A 20,693-nucleotide genomic window follows, 5' to 3' on the forward strand; every position below is an offset into this window, starting at 1 on the left:
CGATCCAGGGGGTGAGGCGGAAAGTTGAAACAAGACTCGGTCTGACGTGGAACAGCCTTGGATGCAGTGAAAAGGGCTCAGCCTTGAATCTTTATGAAGTGGGAAAGCGTGGGGCATTTGGGGCTGACGGGCTGACGGACATTCGTTTTGAGCAGATACGTCTTAATAACAGCGTGGGAGGGATGTATCTGAGCCGGTAGTGCAGGTGATACACATATGTAGCATTTAAAAACTGTAACTTACCACCTAGAAGTCTGTCCGTGTCTCCATTTGTACAGCCGTAGTGAGCACGTCCGAGGTGAAATGCTTGTAGGACATCTTTCCAAACTCATCTCAGAACACATTTGCTCTGAGCCACTGTCTGTTTATTTCTCCTAGTTACTTCTTACTTTTTCACAAATAAACCTTGTGTTAAAGTATTAGGATTGATTTAGAAAAAAATTTCATCTCGTGTGGTTCCTGAACATTAGAACTTAATATAAAGTTGTGAATAGAAAAGGTTTTCCATGAACCCAGCTGAATTGATCGGCAGTCTTTTGCTTGCTTGTGTGTTGCACAAATATTTCACCTTTTAATGTGATAAAGATCAAGGAACGTGAAGGGGGGGCCATGATGAACACTTTCCCGCTGCCTTAAAGAAGAATCGTAATCGTGTGTGTTAGTGCCTTCCGCATCTTAGCAGCTTGAGGGCAAACTTCCAGATTCCACTTCCAGAATTCTGCCCACCCAGCAGTCCTCTGATTGTCCCTTAGAGGTGTGTTCTGTCGTTTAAGAGTAAATCAGATCCGTGAATACCTTAGGCATCACTGGAAAAACGGTATAGTGCACATTGTTATAAATGGTATCTTGACCAAACTAGAGAGTCAGGTGCCCCAGATTTCCTGTTCCTCTCCCAAACTCATACATGTTTAGCTGATTATTAACTAAAGTTCCAGTAATCAAATAATTTTTTAAAATGTAGTAACAGATATAGAGGTTATTCTTTCTGGTGTAGTTATTTCTAAAATAAAATAGGTCAGAGTCCTTTTACTATTAAGTCCCTTTTGGTTTGGTGGCATTGCTACATTAATACGGTTCGTAGTATCTCCAGGGTCAGAACTGGAGACCATGTGTTGCTGCAAGGCCTGCATGACTAATGTGCTTCTCCAGACACTGAACTTCTAGACTGTGGCAGATCTCGGTGTTTACATGGGAAGGCTGAACTTGACATAAGTAGGGTAACACATCTGGGGAAGATATCAAGAAAACTCAAACCATTTTTCTCTTTTGAATTATTGGAAGAGTGAGACACTGGAAACATCAAGGATCATGCTTACAGCAATTCAAAAAACATTCCTTCAGAGACTTTGGGGGAAACATGAAATATCTGTCAGTGAACCAGCAGGCAGGTGAGGTGATGTTTGCGAGAATGCAGCAGGAACTGTAATGGAGCTGTAAACCCATTACTATTCCAGATTCGCTTGCTATTATTCAAATAGGAAAATGGTAGCCTCGTTTTCTGTCTCAATAGAATCCCTCTATTATGATGGTTATACGTTTGATAGATGTAGAAAGTCTTTAATGTCACCTTTCATGATTCAACTGGGTGGGTCTGGAAGATGCTTTTGCTTCATTTCAGAATCTGAGATGAGCATTTGTTTATATTCATTAGCTTAATTTAGCTCCTTTTCTCCGAAGAGTCCAAGGTGCTCTTGAGAGAGGCTTTGCGTAAGGAGCGTGCAGTTCCTCTTAAAGCAGAGGGAAGCGACAGGCAGGGGAAAGACAAGGAAAGGAGGAAATGAAAGACCTTGAGGTGAGAGCGAGTTAGAAAGGGTCACATGATGCCACGAACTTGGCATGTTTTTAGAAACTGCCGTTTCTAAAACTTTTAGAAACTGAAAACGTTTTTAGAAACTGAAAACGTTTCCGAGATGGGCATTGGCTGTTCAGTAAGCCCGGGACGTGATGGGCAGAGAATACCCAGTATCTCTGACTTCTTTGGAGTTGAGGAAACCCACTACCTCCAAGTGCAGATAATATCATTGATGATATCATCATTTCCCAAGCATTTAAACCTGGTGTTGACTCTCTTGAATGTTAAACTCCGTCCTATCTTCTCTGCAACTAACTCTTCCTTTCATTCCGCTTTTCCACCTGGTGCCCTGCCCTTCCTCCCCTGCAGCCTGACACCCAGTCTGTGACGGCCCACTCTCCGACTTGCTTCTCTGTCGCCGTCCCTCCTTTTCCAGCCAGGTTTTCCCACCTGCGCTCTCAGAACGATATCCTCCTGGTGTCTTGGTTGTGTGTGCTCCTTCCCTCAGCGCCTTTTCATGCCTCCTTTCTCCTCTCCTGTATCACGCTTGTTCTCCAGAATAACTATGTTCTTCTTCTGTGTCCTTCTCTCTGCTGTACATGTCCCGCTGAGTGGGCCTCTCACTGTCTGTCAACTCCACTGGAGCGCTTTCTTCTCCATTCTTCACATCAGAAAGTGTGTCATCACTCCCAGGTGGTTATTTTCTTTCTTCCTTTGCACTTTCCCCATCTTCCAAGCCTGGATGCCCATTCCATGCTCTTGAGGACAACCCTTCTCCACTGTAGGATCCTCTCCTGAAAGTGGCAGCTTTGTCCCCCCCCCCCACATACACACATACCCTGTCCCCAGAGTGCTTCTTTCCAAGGGGAAGGACCATGGCTGCTGAGGTTTCTTGTTCAGAGCCTCTGAGAATTCTGTATACTCGGCACCCTGCTCTCATTTCTCAAGACCCTGTTTTCTAAATGGAAACTGGGGAGGCTAAGGTGCTGCCATGGACTGAATTGTGTTCCCCGAGTTCGTATGTGGAAGCCCTAACTCCCAGTGGATGGCATATGGAGGTAGGGGTCTTTGGGAAGTAGTGAGGGTTAGATGACGTTGTGAGGGTGGGGCCCTTGTGCTGAGGTTAGTGTCTTCAAGGAGAGGAAGAGGGAGATCATGGAATCAGCCAACACCTTGACCTTGGACTTGTCAGCCTCCAGAGCTGTAAGAAATAAGTATCTGTTGTTTAAGGCCCCAGTCTGATATTTTAACACAGTGTCAATGTACTGTGCTTGGAGTCTCCAGTTGCCCTTTCTGAGTCTGTAAACTGAAGACATGTCTGGGCCTTCCTTCTTTTCAGAACATTCTAAAGACCAAGTGGATATGTTCTCAAATTATTTCTGGCGAAAGGGGGGAAAAAATAGGAGGTGGTTTATAGTCCAAGGGACAGGAATCCCACACTGGAGGTTTACAAAGTTGAGTTAAGGGTTGGAAAGTTTTCTTATTATTTCATAGATTTTTGTAAACTTGTAACCAAAGTAAACAGAATAAGAACAGCGTCACTGGTAAAAATATTGACTGGTACCGTAGGCTACAAGAAAACACATTTGTTAGAATATTTTTCCACATTTTCCAATTCTGTCTTAAAGTTGGTTAAACATGTAGAATTCTCTAATTAGCTTCTTAGTCATCTGATGAAACAAAGAATGCTTCAGGCCTGGTGCTGCAGGGAACGTAACCTTTCAGTGGTAGTAACTTGTTTTAAAAAATGAAATTTGCTTTGCATTTAAAAAACATATATACCTTAATTGTGTGGTTTTATGGTTGACTGGAAGTTGCAAAAAGGGGATTGTGGTGTCCGTGTTTGGTATTTTTTTTAATTAATTTGAATATGAGTTTAAAGTGCAATCAAAGATCTAGCTTTTTCCAAGCAGAAAGATACTTTATTCCTAATCCATTTCAGTCCACTTCAACCTATTAAGCCTGGCAAAGAGATGAGGCTGGGCCAGGAGTTACTGATTAAACAGGACAGCCCGCAGAATGGAAAATTTAATGAATCCTGGCCTGTTATAGGCTACCAAGCTAGAATCACATTTTTATTCCTGATCACTTAGAATGTTGTAAGAAGTTTGGCATTCCTGAATATCAGTCAAAATATAAATCCGTAAAATTTCCTATTGATTTTAGAACAGTAAGACTGAATCCCAAATTCCATTAGATTTCAGTCATTATAATTGTTTCTAAAATGCAAAAGAATTTCTTTGACTTTTATTTCAGTTAAACGGGCATGAAATATACCTTAGTGTAATGTTTTGTTATCGTTCTAAGTTTGGTTCAACTATAAATAGGTTAAGAAAAAAATGATGTCTTCAAATTAAGGAGGGGATTCCTAATAGAAAACCAAATGAGATCTATGCAAAAGCCATTTAAAAACGTGCAGCAAGAGTTGTGAAGGGCTTCATAAGGACAGTTGTTGTGCTCACTCTCCCTTGAGTGAAAGGGATTGAGAAATACTCCAGCAAACTCTTGGGTGCCATGACTCATGCTGTGTGAATGCCAAAGATTTCTGACTCAAGTCAACCGATGTTGAGGGGCCTTTGAAGTCTAGAGTGCTCTGCTGATGAGTAGGAAACCAAATAGAATATGCCTGGCAAAGCAAATCACATGGTGAAACCAACTGCCTAGGAGAGGTCTCTGAGGTATTAGCATGTCAGACGTTTAAAGAAAACACTCCCGTTTCTTCGGATGCGTCTGCTGTTTGCAAATAGCTAGCCCTAGTACTTTTCAAAGATGTTCTTCTGTCCTTCCTGAAAACCCGACTGGGGAGGAGACTGAAATTATGTTTTAGACAAGACACAACTCAGTTCTGCAAGTCAGTGTTGCGCCTGCTCCAGGTGAAAACATTTGAGGCAACAGATAAGGACATAATAAGGTCTGCTTTTTAAGGTTTTTTTTTTGAGGTTTCTTTGGAGAACGTGGCCTGGTTATCCGAGAGCAATAACAGAGTAACTAGCCTCATTTGGCTTGACAGTCTTGTCCATGCCAGTGCCCTCTCCCCACAAGGAACTGGGAAAAGGGGTGTCATGCCTTTCAAAGCACAGTTGTAGGTGTCTGCGCTGGTGGCTGCTTGACGTCTGGGCACACAGAAAGCGCACTGTTGCAGCGAGGGCGCTGGAAGCACGACAAGTCAAACAGCCTGAGTCCCGACTCTGCCATTTCCTGCTGGGGGGCGGGGTGGTCTGAGCCAGCTTGCTTAACCACGCGGGATTTCAGTCCTGACTGTGAGACGGGGATGAAATAACCACCTCATACAACGCACTGCAGCCTTTCATGCAGGAGCTTGGAGGGGAGACATAATAGAGTGCTGGGGAAGGGGAGGGGGACCGCAGGCCGACTGCCCGGGTGGGAACTGCAGGCCTCCGCCTCGGGGCTCTGTATCTGAAGGTCTCTGCACTGGATGACAAATGTCAAACGGGGATAGTAATTGTCACTAACCTGTGGGCCTTCATAAATCATGCAAGTAAAATATTTACCATGGTGATGCTCTAACTTTGGAATGTATTTGAGCTCTTATTCAAATAAAAATAGGCAATAGGAAATTAGGAGTAGAGGGCAGTGCAATTCAAAGGGGCCCTCGTTTTACTAATCTATCGGTGTTCCATAAGGAATTTATAAATAAAGGACGAAGGGGTTAAGTGGTGCTATCATTTTCAACCAAGAGAAAAGTGGGAATGGCAGTAAAAGAAAATGCCTGTAGATAGTACTCACTCTGTGTTTAACTGAAGAAAGAAAAAAGAAAAGGTCCAAGTATTTGTCCTAGTCATTGGTGTTAGGAATGGAAACACTCTCCGTTGCTTCGGGAAATGTTCATGAAGTGTCTGCCTCGTGCGTAGGTCTGTGCTGGGAACCAGGGGTGCAGAAAGAACATGTGCTGCCCCAGGGAGCAGACTCTACCTGGTCAGGGGCGTTAGAACGCTCAGGAGAGTATGGCAGGAGTTGGATAGGGCTCTGTGCCGGCCTCTCAAGGGATGGCCCAGCGCAGATACCCTTCGGTCATCTCTGCCGACTCCTCCTTCCTCTCCCGGGATGGAGGACCCCGATAGGAAAGATACCAGCAAGGGTGGGCAGCCTCTCTGGGCATTTCCTCTCCATGAGATTCTACCCCGTCTTCTGATGCAGGATTTCTCAGCCGTGTTACATCAAAGCAGGTGCAGGAAAATTATTCCATTGAGCCAAATTCTAAATAGAAAGTGTGAGTGAATGTAGTTTGATCAATATATATATAACTTTGCAAACCTTTACAGAGAAAAGCTTTGCATTTCGGTTTACAGCCCTGTTAAAAATGGAACCATTAAAAGTGCAGACTCTAATGTAATGTAATGGTGAAATAGGCCAGACACCATTGACCCCTTGCTGCCCGAGGAAATAAAATCAGTGAATTTTTTCTCATCCCAGTGCTATCCAGGGGCTATAGATTCAAACTTACTGATAAATTCAATTAAAAAGGTAATATCTTGCAATTACTAAATTCACTTGTCTTTATATGAGTCCATGCAGACACATGCAGGGACAATTACATGCAATTTGATGTCAAAGTAAGGCAAGCTAAGAAGCTGAAAGAAGCCTATGGTTCTTCATGTTTCTAAAATAATATCCTAGGGCATTTTTCCTAATTAAGGTTTAAACAGGAGAATTATATGTGTTGACTTGATACTTTCATGTTTATTTCTGAAAGAGGTAAAAACCTTGAGTTACCATTAAAACCATGACTGAGTTCTGTATCAGCAGATATCAATGTTGTCAGTTTCCTGGTCTTAACCATTGCGAAATTCATACAAAACCTTCCCATCATTTCTGTTCTCCTTGCCCCAGTCTAGGAAGAAAAAGATTTCTTAGGTCTCCCCCAGGTCAGTTTTTATGGATAGCAAACATTTAATCATAAAAGGAAGCCATGCTCTTTAGAAGGGTGTTTTGTCGGGCAGCAAATTATGCTCAGAGACTGAGATTGTCTTTGCCAGTACTTTATTTAACACAGGTTCACTGCGGAAATTACCCGTAATTTCACAAGCCAATAGAGTACAGGATAATGTCTCTTAATAAGCCACTAAAGAAGTAACATACTCCAAACCAGTACTAGATTAATCATGCTATTGTTCCAGGCAAGGGGACGATGAAAGGAATAGAGTCCAAGTTTAGTTGAGGTGTACCTTTCTCTGAGTTGCTTCTCTGAAGAGTTGCTTGGCCAACTGAGAGCCATGTGTCGGTGCTGACGATGGGTCCAAAGTGAAAATCCTTGTTGCTGGAGCGCCTTGCCAGGGAGTGAAGGTGCAGGTGTTGTGGGTGAGATTACCTCCTTCCTGGGGCTGCTGCATGGTTTCCAGCACTGCCGGCAAAGAGTCGCCTTGCCCAGGCTGGAGCTGATGCCCCCGGGTCTTCAGAGAGCCATTCAGGTCAGCAGTCGCCTTGCCCAGACCAAACACCCTGGGACAGTCCTCACGGACTCTGGGTGTGTATAGTCTGAAAGGCCTCTGCCCTAGCTGCTGCTGCTTCCTACGTTTGTGTTGTTAACCACAGGCGTGCATGATGACGTCCTGACACCAATTTCTCTTGTACATCAGAACAACTTTACTTACAATCACAACTTTGTTGTTGTCATGAGCAAGTGCGCTGGGAATCATATCAAACCAATACACAGCAAAGGGGATACGTCAGCTTGGTGAGTTTAGCTGTACTGATCAGGAAACCTCTGGTTTCAGGAGAGTGAAAACCAACTCTAGGCACCTGAAGAAAGAGAAGGCTTTGATTTCCATGTGATGAGAGGCACAGGCGAATGCAGGAGCTTCAGGGATGCCCTAAGGTAAGTTTTCCTCTCCACTCTTGAAATCTGCCTGTTGACCTGATGAGTTAATGCCCTTGTTGTTTACAGAGTGTGTAGACTACTTATTCCTGAGTGCTTCTCCTGGTATCTATCCCTGGAGAAGTCATCAGCACTGCCGAGCTATCACCAGTTCCTTGGTCTCTCTGCTCATCATTTTAGTGCCTCATTAACCAGAATTACCGAGTGTAATCCATCAGCCTTGAACACTCACATGGCATTTACTTGGCTAGCTGTTTAGTTGGAACTTCATTATTAGGAAGAACAAAATTGAAAAATGAAAACGGTGCACATCTATAGCAATGGAATGCTTAACGTTCTGTCAGTGCCAGAGCGGATCTTAAAACTAAATTGAATCTGTCAGTGTGTCACTTACATAGGGAAAGGCACAGATCGTGTTTGAAGATTTTGCCCTACGTTCACAGAGGAAACGTATTTTGATGTTTGTTTACTAAAAATAATGTTTCCTATGTAACAGAACAAAGCCCTCCCCATTTCTTTTCACCAATAAACGAGTAAATCAAGTTGTTGATTACTACTTAGGCTAAAAATAAGGTGAAACCTTTTCAAGACATCCAAAACATTGTTTCAGTAAATTCAGCAAATTATCAAGATACATACGTTCATTTCAGACTCCTTCGGAATGTCAGCCTCTTTTATACTACAAAATTTATTTCAGTTGTAATTTTAGTTTTGAAATTAAGAAGTGAAGTTTGGATATTGGTTATCATTAACTGCATTTTGTCTGTAACTCAGCAAATTGTGGATATGTTTTCCTATATGTTTTCCCCTATTTGTCATTTAGATGGGTAAGTGATAAAGTACTGGTTGAGTGTATGTAGTTGAACTATAATACCTATAAAAACCAGTCCAGAAAGCTCAGAGGATGCGGCATTATTGCTAGTGTGTTTTCCTGCTTGTGGAGAGGTATTATATATTCATATTTAACGCAGCAGGCTCGGCATAACTGTGTCTTATCACTGCTGGCTACGGTGGATTCCTGAGTTCAGTCACTTCAGCGTGATAGCACAGGGTAGCTTTTGCCGAGCATGTTACAGAGATCTGACACTGTTAGGTCAGAAGGTCCCAACCTTATACCCAAGCAGGGTGTAAGGACAAGATGTGTGAATTTTCCACGTTCCTAGTTGTTGTCAGGCCTCATATCAGGTCCCCTCATTACTTACCCTCCACCTCATCCTCTTTTCATTTTCTCTGTGACGGAGAGTTTAAGAATTTTGCTACTGTCCTACCTGACCTGTGCACGTGACGCACCTTAGGACTAGTAACCAGAAGCCAGGTTAAGTGCAGAAGCAGTCTTCATCTCTCAGTCAACCTCAAGACTTTGGTGTGAAGGGCGAGCCACACCGCCTAGACCAGGTACCTGAGACGATGCTCGGGGATGAACTACAAATCCTCCTCTGGCCTTCCTCCAGGGGCTGGTGGCCCTTTCCCTGGGTGCCTGAAAGCGGCAAAAGGAGAACGTATTGCGTCTTAGGTTGTACTCAGCACTGCCTGTGAGCTGATTCCAACTGCGGGGTCCCGAGTACAGATGATTCCCCCAGTCAGAGTGGGATTCTGAGAGTCAGGTAAAAATAGAATCTTTGGGGGGCGGGGAGAAGCAGTGGGCTCATTTCCCCAAGACCCGAGTGCACAGGCGGAACAGAAACAGGAGGCGCCTGGGTCTCCATAATCCATGGAGTGAAGATGTGCGTGCCAGGAGGAATAGAAGCTCACAGAATTGCCTTCCCTACTGAAAGACTGAAACAAGGTTCATATTGCGCTCCTGAGGAGAGTAGCAGAGACTAGGGCCGCCGTCAGAACTGGAGAGTGTCAGGTGTATTGTTTTCTATCACAGCCCCACTTGACTCGCTTGTTTGAGATGTGTGGGTGGGACTTGGAGAATGATGTAGATTCGCAAACTCAGCGAGATGCTGATTCGATTTGCACCTTTGGTCCAGGTGTTGTCTATTGGAAGAAAAAACAAACAACCTGCCACCAGGTGTTCAGTTACAGATCTCGTTTTGACCAGTATTTATTCTCCCAGTATGCATTCTCTTCTAGATACTTTATTCCTATAAGCCTAACCAAGTTTTAGCAAGCAGACGGGCATCCAGTGAGACCCTGCATTGCCCCACTGGTTTGTAGCTTGGTATGCAGTCACATGACTAAGTTCAGGCCAGTGGAATATAATGGTAACGACATGAACAATTTCTGCCTCCAATTCTTGAGAAAGAAGGACAGATACCTTCCCTTCTTCTTTGCTTCCTGTCGACTTAACAGTGTTGACAAATGGAGCAGTTGACCTCAACTCACAGGTGCTGAGTCAGGGGTTAAGGACGGCAAAGCTAGCCCTCCAGCCACGTCTGGGCTGTTGCATGAGAGAGAAGCAAACGTGTAGTCTATTTGAACTTCTGTATTTAGAGTCTGCTTGTGTTACAGTAACTTTACTTCCCAAATAATGAGCGCATAACCCTGTCGGTCCACTTAAGTTCATGATTCCACATTTAGCCTAGGATGTTTGTTCAACCCCAGATGCTTGTATTCTCTTGGTCACTTGAAGGCCCTGTTCTTTGGAGTGCTTGGGCTTCTCTGTGTCTCTCGCTGTCTCTGTGCCTCTCCATCCCGGTACAAAATCAAGGTGCACTTCCACAAAGGACAACTCACACAGACATGTAGGTGTAACCACATTCACTAGTGATTTAGACACTCTAAAGTTAAGTGTTTGAAACTTTTATTGTTAAAAATTGTTCCTCAGTAGTAAGAGAAGATGAGTAAGCTTACAGTGGAGAAACCTGAAACACTTGATCAGCCCAGGGATCAAGGTGAATGTCAACTGGGATATGTCATGTTGATAGCATGTGACCTTGATGTGATGTAATGAGAAGGGCACTTTACCTCTGTGGTCTTCCAGATGCCTGTAACCCCAACCTAATCAGGAGAAAACCACTGGAAAAAGAATTGAAAGACATTCTACAAATCTGTCAAGGTCATCAAAAACAGGGAAGGTCTGAAACTGTCAAAGCCTGAATGAGACCAAGAAGCTGTGGCCACTAAAGGTTTATGTGAGGTCCTGGTTTGGATCCTGGTGCAATAAATGGACCTTAGGGGAAAGCTAAGGAAATCCAAGTCAAGTATAAACATCAGTTAACAATAGTGTGTCAGTATCAGTTCATTAGTTGTAACAAATTACCAGATGAATGTAAGAGGTTCAAATAGGGGAACTCTCCAACATTCTTGCAACTTTCCTGTAAATCTGAAAGTATGCTATAACAAAAGGTTTACTAATTTTTTTTTTGACTAAATTTTTTTAAAATGTGATTTAGCTTTTTTCTCTCTTGCTTAGGGTGATTTCTTTCCATTTAAAGGTGAAGTTTAATGAGAGATGAGAAAGCAAAGCATGCAAATGTAGGGACCCCTGGCTGTGTAAAGAAGACAAGCTTGGGAAGCAGATGGAAGTTGAAGGAGAGGTTTTGTTTTGCTTATTTTCAAAATGAGTATATTTATTTATTTTAAAAGTCATTTATTTATTTATTTTTTGGCTGTGTTGGGTCTTTGTTGCTGCGTGCGGGCTTTCTCTAGTTGCAGCAAACAGGGGCTACTCTTCGTTGTGGCGCACGGGCTTCTCATTGCAGTGGCTTCTCTTGTGGAGCACAGGCTTCACTCGTGCAAGCTTCAGTAGTTGCGGCACGTGGGCTCAGTAGTTGTGGCTCCCGGGCTCTAGAGCGCAGGCTCAGTAGTTGTGGCTCATGGGCTCTAGAGCGCAGGCTCAGTAGCTGTGGCGCACGGGCTAAGTTGCTCCGCAGCATGTGGAATCTTCTCGGACCAGGGCTTAAACCCGTGTCGCCTGCATTGGCAGGCAGATTCTTAACCACTGCACCACCAGGAAAGTCCGAAAATGAGTATATTTAAGTGTGGGTGGAAAAGAAGCATCGGAGGGAGAGGACAAAATTCTGGAAGGAGAATAGATAATAGTTCTGATGACTATCCCGAGAAGTCAGTAGCCAGTGGGATCCAGAATGCAGGTAGACAATAGGAATCTTTGCAGGAGGAGATAAGGAAGAAAGGACTGCCCCTCTCACAGATGAAAGAGTCAGTCCCACACTAAGAAGTTCCAGTCTCAGAACTTCTGTTTCCTCTCTGTAGAAAAGTACGTTATTTGGCTGAGAATGAGGGATGCAGTCATCGGATGTAAGGTTTAGACGTTAGAAAGAAAAAGCATCAGCTATCCAAAGACTCAGAAAAATGCAAGAGGTATAAGCATGTAGTAAGTGTCCAAGAAACTAGAACCAAAGACAGAGTACCACTAGGGTTTACTCTCTCCATGCTTAATTCTCCATATTTTGTATCTTTCTCCCTGATTGTTGGTTCGTTAGATACATTGATCATGGCCACTGCTGGGGAAACAGGGGTAGCAGGGCTCCTGCACCCCACTCACATTCACCAGAAGAGACGTGTTGGTACTTTTCACTGAGGCAGAGAAATGGGAGCCCTAGGGACCAAGTCAGGGCTCTGGCCAGTCTCCCCGATTCCAATCTTTGATGTAATTCTAGGCAGGTGCTTTGTTTCTCAGGTTTCTCTTCTCTACAATGAAGATGGTGCATATCCCTGAGGGTGGAGATAAGTAAATAACAGATACAGAGCACACAAGCCAATATTTGGGGCATAGATCAACTTAGTATTAGACTGTTGATAGAGGATGTGTGTAAGACACTGGACCACAGGAGTGGAAGGCATTGGCTGGGTACCTGAAGGAACAGGAGACAGCTGGACGATGTACGGGAGAAGACAAAGAGGTGAAGGGGCTGGAGGTGGAAGATGTTTGCAGGAGGACGTGAACTACAGGAATAGAAGTGTGCATGGCCAGAGAGAGGAGTACTTGATAAAAGATGTCTGAGAGGAAGGCATCCCAAATGATGGTAAATTGGTGGAAGGACAGCGGGTATTTGGAGCAGGCAGTGTCTGGGGACATCCAAACAACAGAGCCATAATGGTTTGTTGAGCGTTAATAAAAAGCAGGAAGGTGGAAAGAGGAACAAGGGTCTGGGCATCACAGAGAGGACCACGACTGATGAACCAGGCGAGATGAGGGAGGGTGAGAGATCAGCGGCTGGTAACTAGAGAGGAGATATTATACCACTGGGAAACTGGAACTGTAATCAGTACAGTGTCACAGATTTTTAACAGTGTTAGAGAGAAGTGAAATTTACTTACTATGACACCATATCAAAGTACATTACTTTTTCTGAACTGGTTTGGTTCCAGATTGCCATCAAAGTGAAATACAAATGTACATATTCCTCCTAAGAAGGATAATGTATGGCTTTGTACATGGTATTAGATTTACTTCAGCTGATGAGTGGTGTGAACAGTCGTGGATTTCTGAAGGTTGGCGTATTGCGTTGGAAGGTCAGTGTGCTCATTGTCTGTTGGAGCCTTGATTACGCCTTTGAACAGCATCGTAATTTGGTGGGGGGGAATGTTTTCATGTTTTTTCTCATCCGTGTTGAATTTTCCGTTGTGGAAGATGCCAGCCATCAGGAAAAGGGCATGTTTTATAGGGACAGACGTAGTTGCCAACGAAAAACAAGTGTCATCGAATTGTGATTCTTTGTCTTGAAACTTTAATGGTGCCATTCTGCATAAGCAGAAGGAGATAAAATCTGAACCCTTCGTCAAGGGCTGGCTTCCACCTTCACAGGTCACGTGGCAGTTTTAATCTTTCAGTGTGTTCTCAAGTGTTTCTTTTAGCTAACTGTGAACTTGATCTCAGAACTACTATTGTTTTCCTTTTCATCTTTTTAAAGTGACTAACCAAACGTGATTGTCTTTTAAGGGCCATATATGTCAAGAGTTTTGAAGGTTACTAATGTAACTAATCTGGGTGGCATGTATTTTGACTGGATGTGACATTCGTGAAAAGACCTCCTATATTGTCCCAGATTGTAAAGTTATTATGCAATATAATTGATTCCAGATCATGTCTTTAAAAACTTAACTCCTTACTACTAATATGATAGATAGTCTTGATAACACTGGCATTGAAAATTCTTTTCCAAACGATGGAATGTAATCACAGAAAACAGAATCACCACTTGACTGCCAGGGAATTAGTTTATTTTGCAAGGTTGTTTTACCCTTGTTGAATTCTCTTGAAACGGTGAGCAAATGGCACCTGTATTTTGCTGAGAGCTCCAACTTTGAATGTGCATGACAGGTTGCTCTCTTTTGTTTCTCTGTGGTTGGAGAATGGCACTGAGGACCCTGAGTAGCTGGGAGCTTCTATGTCTGCCTGGGCCTTAGAGGCAAGGTAACTGTCACGGTGACCTCTGGTTCTTTTTCCATTATGCGAGTCTAGAATTCCTATAAAAACAACATGTGACCTGGAGAGCCCAGTAATTGCTGAAGAAATCTGGGCTTTTAGTCACCCAGTACTCTTGACTTGGGGTCTATTCCAGGACAAGTCGTTCAGCCCCTGTGATGACATAAGCCCCTCACCAGTCCAGTGAGGGAGGTGGGTAATGATTACCTGCACTTCAGAGCTACTGATAAGAATAATTTGGGATGGATAATGCTTAGATTAAAGGTGCAATGGAAGTTGCTACTTCAACAGCATATATTTAGCCATTTAACAGTACCATCATTTAAGCAGAGGAAACTGATTCAGCTATGGTGAATGTTTTGTCTTCACTAGGGGTTCTCAAAGTGTGGTCTTCAGACCAGCAGCATCAGCATTACTTGGGAGCTGGTTAGAAATGCAGATTTTCAGCAGCCACCCCCCACCTGCTGGATCAGAACCTCTGCTGCAGGGTGGGAGCAGCTGTCTGTACATTAACAAACCTCCAGGGATTCTGATGCGAGTTCAAGTTTGAGATCCACAGCTCTAGACCAGAGCCTTTTCTGAACAGGGCCAGATAATAAACGTTACTGGCTTTGCAGACATGTGGTCTCCATCTCAACTACTCAGCTCTGCTGTTTGAGCCTAAAAGTGGCCATAGACAGTACATAGATGAATAGACGTGTCTGTGTTCCAGCAAAACCTTTATAAAAATGGCAGCTGGGTTTGGTCAGCAGGCTATCACACTTGCTGACCCCTATTCTAAACCTCTGTTACTGATTTTAGATCAATTTGGCTTGTTTTCTGTGAGTTGAACTGAAGACATTTATCCACTTATGATGTTTTACTTTTTAAATTTTTTATTTTATTTTATTTTTGCCGCACCACACGGCTTGCTGGGTCTTAGTTCCCCGACCAGGGATCGAACCCATACCCTCAGCAATGGAAGAGCAGAGTCCTAACAACTGGGCCGCCAGGGAATTTCCACATAGATGATATGTTTTTTTAAAGATTCTCTTTATCCAAAATATGTCTATTACTGAGTGCAAATTGGAAACATCTTTTTATTATTTGAATTTGTAAGGTTTTTGTGTGTAAGCAGAAAAGTAGATGCTTATGATAATTAAGGGAAGATATTTATTTAAAACATTAATATTGTATTTGAATTCATTATTAATACATAAGGAGCAAAATCTTACCTTAGGTCTTTTGTTTTTCTTGTTTTCTTCTTTTGTTTGTTTATTTTTTTAACTTTTATGTTGGAGTATATATCCAGTATTTTATATTGGAGTTGTGTTAGTTTCAGGTGTACAGCAAAGTGATTCAGTTATACATAATACATGTATCTCTTCTTTTTCAAGTTCTTTTCCCATTTGTGTTATTACAAAATATTGAGCAGAGTTCCCTGTGCTATACAGTAGTTCCTTGTTGGTTATCTATTTTAAATATAGCAGTGTGTACATGTCAATTTCACACTCCCAATCTATCTGTCCCTTCCCCCCTTCCCCCGGTAACCATAGGTTCTTTCTCTACCTCTGTGAGTCTGTTTCTGTTTTGTAAATATGTTCATTTTTATCATGTTTTTTAGATTCCACATATATGTGATATTTGTCTTTCTCTTTCTTACTTCACTTAGTATGGTAATCTCTAGTTGCATCCATGTTGCTGCAAATGGCATTATTTCATTCTTCTTAATAGCTGAGTAATATTCCATTGTGTGTATGTAGCGCATCTTTATCTGTTCCTCTGTTGATGGACATTTAGGTTGCTTCCATGTCTTGGCTATTGTAAAAAGTGCTGCAATTAGCATTGGGGTGCATGTATCTTTTCAAACCATGGTTTTCTCTGGATGTATGCCCAGGAGTGGGATTGCTGGATCATATGGGAGCTCTATTTTTAGTTTTTTAAGGAACCTCCATAGTGTTCTCCATAGTAGCTGCACCAACTTACCTTCCCACCAACAGTGTAGGAGAGTTCCCTTTTCTCCACACCCTCTCCAGCATTTATTGTTTGTAGACTTTTTTTTTTTTTTTTTTTGCGGTACACGGGCCTCTTACCGCTGTGGCCTCTCCCGCTGAGGAGCACAGGCTCCGGACCTGCAGGCTCAGCGGCCATGGCTCACAGGCCCAGCCGCTCCGCGGCATGTGAGATCCTCTCGGACCAGGGCACGAACCCACGTCCCCCACATCGGCAGGTGGACTCCCAACCACTGTGCCACCAGGGAAGCCCTGTTTGTACTTTTTGTAGACTTTTTGATGAGGGCCATTCTGACTGGTGTGAGATGATATCTCATTGTAGTTCCGATTTGCATTTCTCTAATAATTAGTGCTGTTGAGGATCTCTTCATGGGCCTCTTGCCCATCTGTATATCTTCTTTGGAGAAATGTCTCTTTAGATCTTCTGCCCATTTTTTTTTTATTGGGTTGTTGTTTTTTTTTTGTTTTTTTTGATATTGAGCCACACATGAGCTCACACATTTTGAGCTTACAAATTTTGGAGATTAATCCCTTGTCAGTTGCATCGTTTGCAAATATATTCTCCCATTCTTTGGGTTGTCTTTGTGTCTTGTTTATGGTTTTCTTTGCTGTGCAAAAGCTTTGGAGTGTAATTAGGTCCCATTTGTTTATTTTTGTTTTTATTTCCCTTATTCTAGGAGACGGCTTGAAAAAGATCTTACTGTGGTATATGTCAGAGTGTCCTGCCTATGTTTTCTTCTAAGAGTCTTACATTTAGGTCTTTAATCCATTTTGAGTTTATTTTTGTGTATGGTATTAGAGAATGTTCTAATTTCATTTTTCTAACATGTAGCTGTCCACTTTTCCCAGCACCATTTATTGAAGAGACTGTTTTTTCTCCATTGTATATTCTTGCCTCCGTTGTCAGAGATTAATGGACCATAGGTGCGTGGGTTTATCTCTGGGCTTTCTATCCTGTTCCATTGATCAATATTTCTGTTTTTGTGCCAGTACCATACTGTTTTGATGGCTATAGCTTTGTAGTATAGTCTGAAGTCAGGGAGCCTGAATTCCTCTGGCTCCATTTTTCTTTGTCAAGATTGCTTTGGCTATTTGGGGTCTTTTGTGTTTCCATACAAATCTAAAAATTTTTTGTTCTAGTTCTGTGAAAAATGGCATTGGTAACTTGATAGGGATTATATTGAATATGTAGATTGCCTTGGGTAGTGTAATCATTTTGACAAAATTGATTATTCCAATCCAAGAACATGGTATATCTTTCCCTCTGTTTGTGTCATCTTTGATGTCTTTCATCCGCATCTTATAGTTTTCAGAGTACAGTTCTTTTGCCTCCTTAGGTAGATTTATTCCTAGTTATTCTTTTTGATGTGACGGTAAATGCAATTGTTTCTTTTATTTCTCTTTCTGATCTTTCATTGTTAGTGTATAGAAATGCAACAGATTTCTGTGTATGAATTTTGTATCCTGCAACTTGTATCCTGTCCCCTGTTACTGCCTTTTGGGTTGTAATACCAGTTTTGCCAAACATAGAAACAGTAATGTAGAGAGCTCACATTCACGGTTTCCTGAAACTTTTTAGTGTAAGGAAAGTTCTCAATATGTATAATTCCTTTTTTCTAAATCCATGAGCATGATTTAATAATATACCATGTGTGCATTTTAATAATATGTGTATTTGTATACATAATAATATTTGCATCTTTACACATGCATTATATGGTAAAAACTATTTTGTAGTCCCTTCCATTTCTATTTTTAAAAAACTATCTATCTGTCAGTCTAGATATCTATCTATCTATTTTGGCTGCACCAGGTCTTAGTTACAGCATGTCGGATCTTTGTTGCAGCATGTGCAGTTCTTAGTTGTGGCATGCGGACTCTTAGTAGGGGCATGTGGACTCTTGGCTGTGGCATGCGGGATCTAGTTCCCTGACCAAGGATCGAACCTGGACCCCCTGCATTGTTCCCCACTGGACCATCAGGGAAGTCACTAGTCCCTCCTATTTCTTAAAGTTAAAGCTGGTAGGAAATATTTTAAGTGCAGTTATATACTTTAGTGATAAAATTATGTCTTACTCTAAGCTTACAGAGCCCAGGATTATTATCAGATAGATTTGGATATCTTATAGTGCTAGCATAGTCTTTTACTGAGAAGAAAACCATTATAAATATTTGCTGAGATACTGAGTGAATGAATGGATTAATGAATGAATCAATCAATGAAGCATTATCTGAAGTTAGGACAATTTTCTTTTTCAGGCCATGGAGCTTTAACAGAACAGCTCCATGTAACTGCTCCAAAATGATAGATAATTGCCCTGTGTTCATATGTGAAAACATGTTTATATTAATTTACACTGTGTATGTATTTTTCTCTTGGTTAGTCTATTTTATATTGTATCTTTTTTTTAAACAAAATTACTATGAAAGCCTGCTAGTTTATGATGAAGTTTCCACAGGCACTAAAACCAAAAGAAAAATAATCAACTCTATTTCTCCTGTGTCCAGAATGTGAAAATTGTTATTTTTGGATCATTTTCAACTATGTTCTTCATTTTTTTTCTGAATTTGGCTACATTATTTTTATTTTTAGTGTGTGCTTTTTATTTCTCTCTGGCCAGGTTTTCTTGCCTTTAAAAATTGGTTTAGAAATGATATAACCCATGGAGACCTCTGTTATTCTCTAACCGTCCATGTGACAGACACTCTGGCTCAGATGGGTTAGTCAGGGTATAGGTGATTGAAAGCTAATTAGAGTATTCTGGAACTGAAGACACAAACCACACAAAATGGTCAATTTTTGATGAAGGAGACAAGAATATACAATGGGGAAAAGATAGCCCCTTTAATAAATGATGTTGGGAAAACTGGACAGATACATGCAAAAAAAAAAAAAAGAAAACGTACCACTGTCTCACACCATACACAATAATTAACTCGAAATGGTTTAAAGACTTAAATGTAAGACTTGAAACCATAAAACTCCTAAAAGAAAAAAAAACACAGGCAATCTGCTCTTTGACATCAGTCTTAGCAATACTTTTGTGGATCTGTCTCCTCAGGTGAGGGAAGCAAAAACAAAAATAAACAAATGGGACTAGGTCAGACTAAAAGGCTTTTGCACAGTGAAGTAAACCAACAAAACAAAAATGCAACCTACTGAATAGAAGATATTTGCAAATGATATGCCTGATAGAAGGTTTAATATATAACCCATAGAGACCTCTGTGGGTGTATGTATAAAGAACTCATGCAACTCAGTGTCAAAAACAACAAACAAAATCATTTAAAAATGGGCAGAAGGTAGGAATAGACATTTTTCCAGATAAGACATGCCGATGCCAGTAGGCGCATGAAAAGGTGCTGAACGTCACTAATCATCGGGGCAATGCAAACCAAAACTCCAGTGAGGTATCACCTCACACTGGTCAGAATGGCCGTCATCAAAAAGACAACAAATAACAAGTGTTGGCAAGCATGTGGAGAAAAGGGAAACCTCGTGCAGTGTTGGTGCGAATGTAAAGTGGTGCAGCCACTGTGGAAAACAGAATGGAAGTTCCTCAAAAACATTAAAAGTAGAACTACTATATGATGTAGAATTCCACTCCTGGGTATTTATCCCCAGAAAATGAAAACACTAATTTAAGAAGATACATGCACCCCAGTGTTCACAGCAGCAACGTTTATAATAGTGAAGACATGGAAGCAACCTAAGTGTCCATCGACAGAGGAATGGATAAAGAAGATGTGGCACATGTATATATATACACACATACATAGAAACACACACAATGGAATACTACTCAGCCATAATAACATTAGTCAGAGAAAGACTCATTATATTTTTTTCACTTACATGTGGAATGTAAAAGACAGAACAAATGGACAAATGCAACAAAACAGGAACAGACTCACAGACACAGAGAACAATCTAATAGTTGCCAGAAGGGAGGCTGTGGGAGGACGGGCAAAATAGGTGAAGGGGAGTATAAGGTGCACAATACCAGTTATAAAATAAATAAGTCACAGGGATGTAATGTGAAGCAGAAGGAGTATAGTCTTTGCATGATGCATAAAAAATATCCCTTATTTCAAATAAAGACACTAAATTTTCAGGGGCTTGAGGAGCATGGTCAAAGTTACAAATCAGTAGTGACAGGGTCGGAATCTGGAACTTCTCCTTATAAATCGCTAGTATAACTTCTTAGGTTTACATAAGTAATGACATGAAGGAGGAAAAATTGTAATAAATGACAATGGCCAAGGAAAGAGAAGCAACAAATGTATGAATAAATTTACCCATCCTTAAGGCTCCCTTTTTATCATGCAATGCTCTATTCATATATAAACAAGGTCCACTTCTGTTATTAGTTCACTAAGTGAAATAATTCATTTCACTTTTCTCTGAGCGTTTTTTCAACAGAAAAAAAAGTGGGCCAGGACAGTATGAATTCTAATCACGAATGAAGATTAAGGGGTTCTTTGCAGATGGATGTATGTACTTAAGAGTTACACTCACAGTTTTGTTGATGTAGATACCATATATACGTGCATAAACTATACATTAGCATCCACGGTTTCTCAAAATAAAAAGGATAATTTTTATGCATGCATGTGAAAATACAAAATTGTTCATGAATGCCTTGCCTATTTCAATATTGTGAATTTCATTCTATACATAAACAGCTATCTAGATGAGTAGCTAGATGGATGGATGGGTGACTGATGAAGAGGGGA

At 41.6% G+C, this 20,693-nt stretch overlaps 1 long non-coding RNA gene across 3 annotated transcripts in view; it reads left to right on the top strand.

Annotated features, from left to right (window-relative positions):
• The window catches only part of LOC113614180 (uncharacterized), a 296,124-nt gene that overhangs the window by 170,159 nt on the left and 105,272 nt on the right, over positions 1-20,693 (top strand). For all 3 annotated transcript variants that reach the window (XR_003430497.1, XR_003430499.1, XR_003430495.1), the window contains one exon: positions 7,528-7,628. This is a non-coding gene — a long non-coding RNA (uncharacterized LOC113614180). The remainder of the gene's footprint in view (positions 1-7,527; positions 7,629-20,693) is intronic.

This window comes from Aethalodelphis obliquidens, unplaced genomic scaffold (genome assembly GCF_003676395.1).
Source record: "Aethalodelphis obliquidens isolate GAN/ISIS:26980383/991018 unplaced genomic scaffold, ASM367639v1 scaffold91, whole genome shotgun sequence".
In the NCBI taxonomy this organism is placed as follows: domain Eukaryota; kingdom Metazoa; phylum Chordata; class Mammalia; order Artiodactyla; family Delphinidae; genus Aethalodelphis; species Aethalodelphis obliquidens.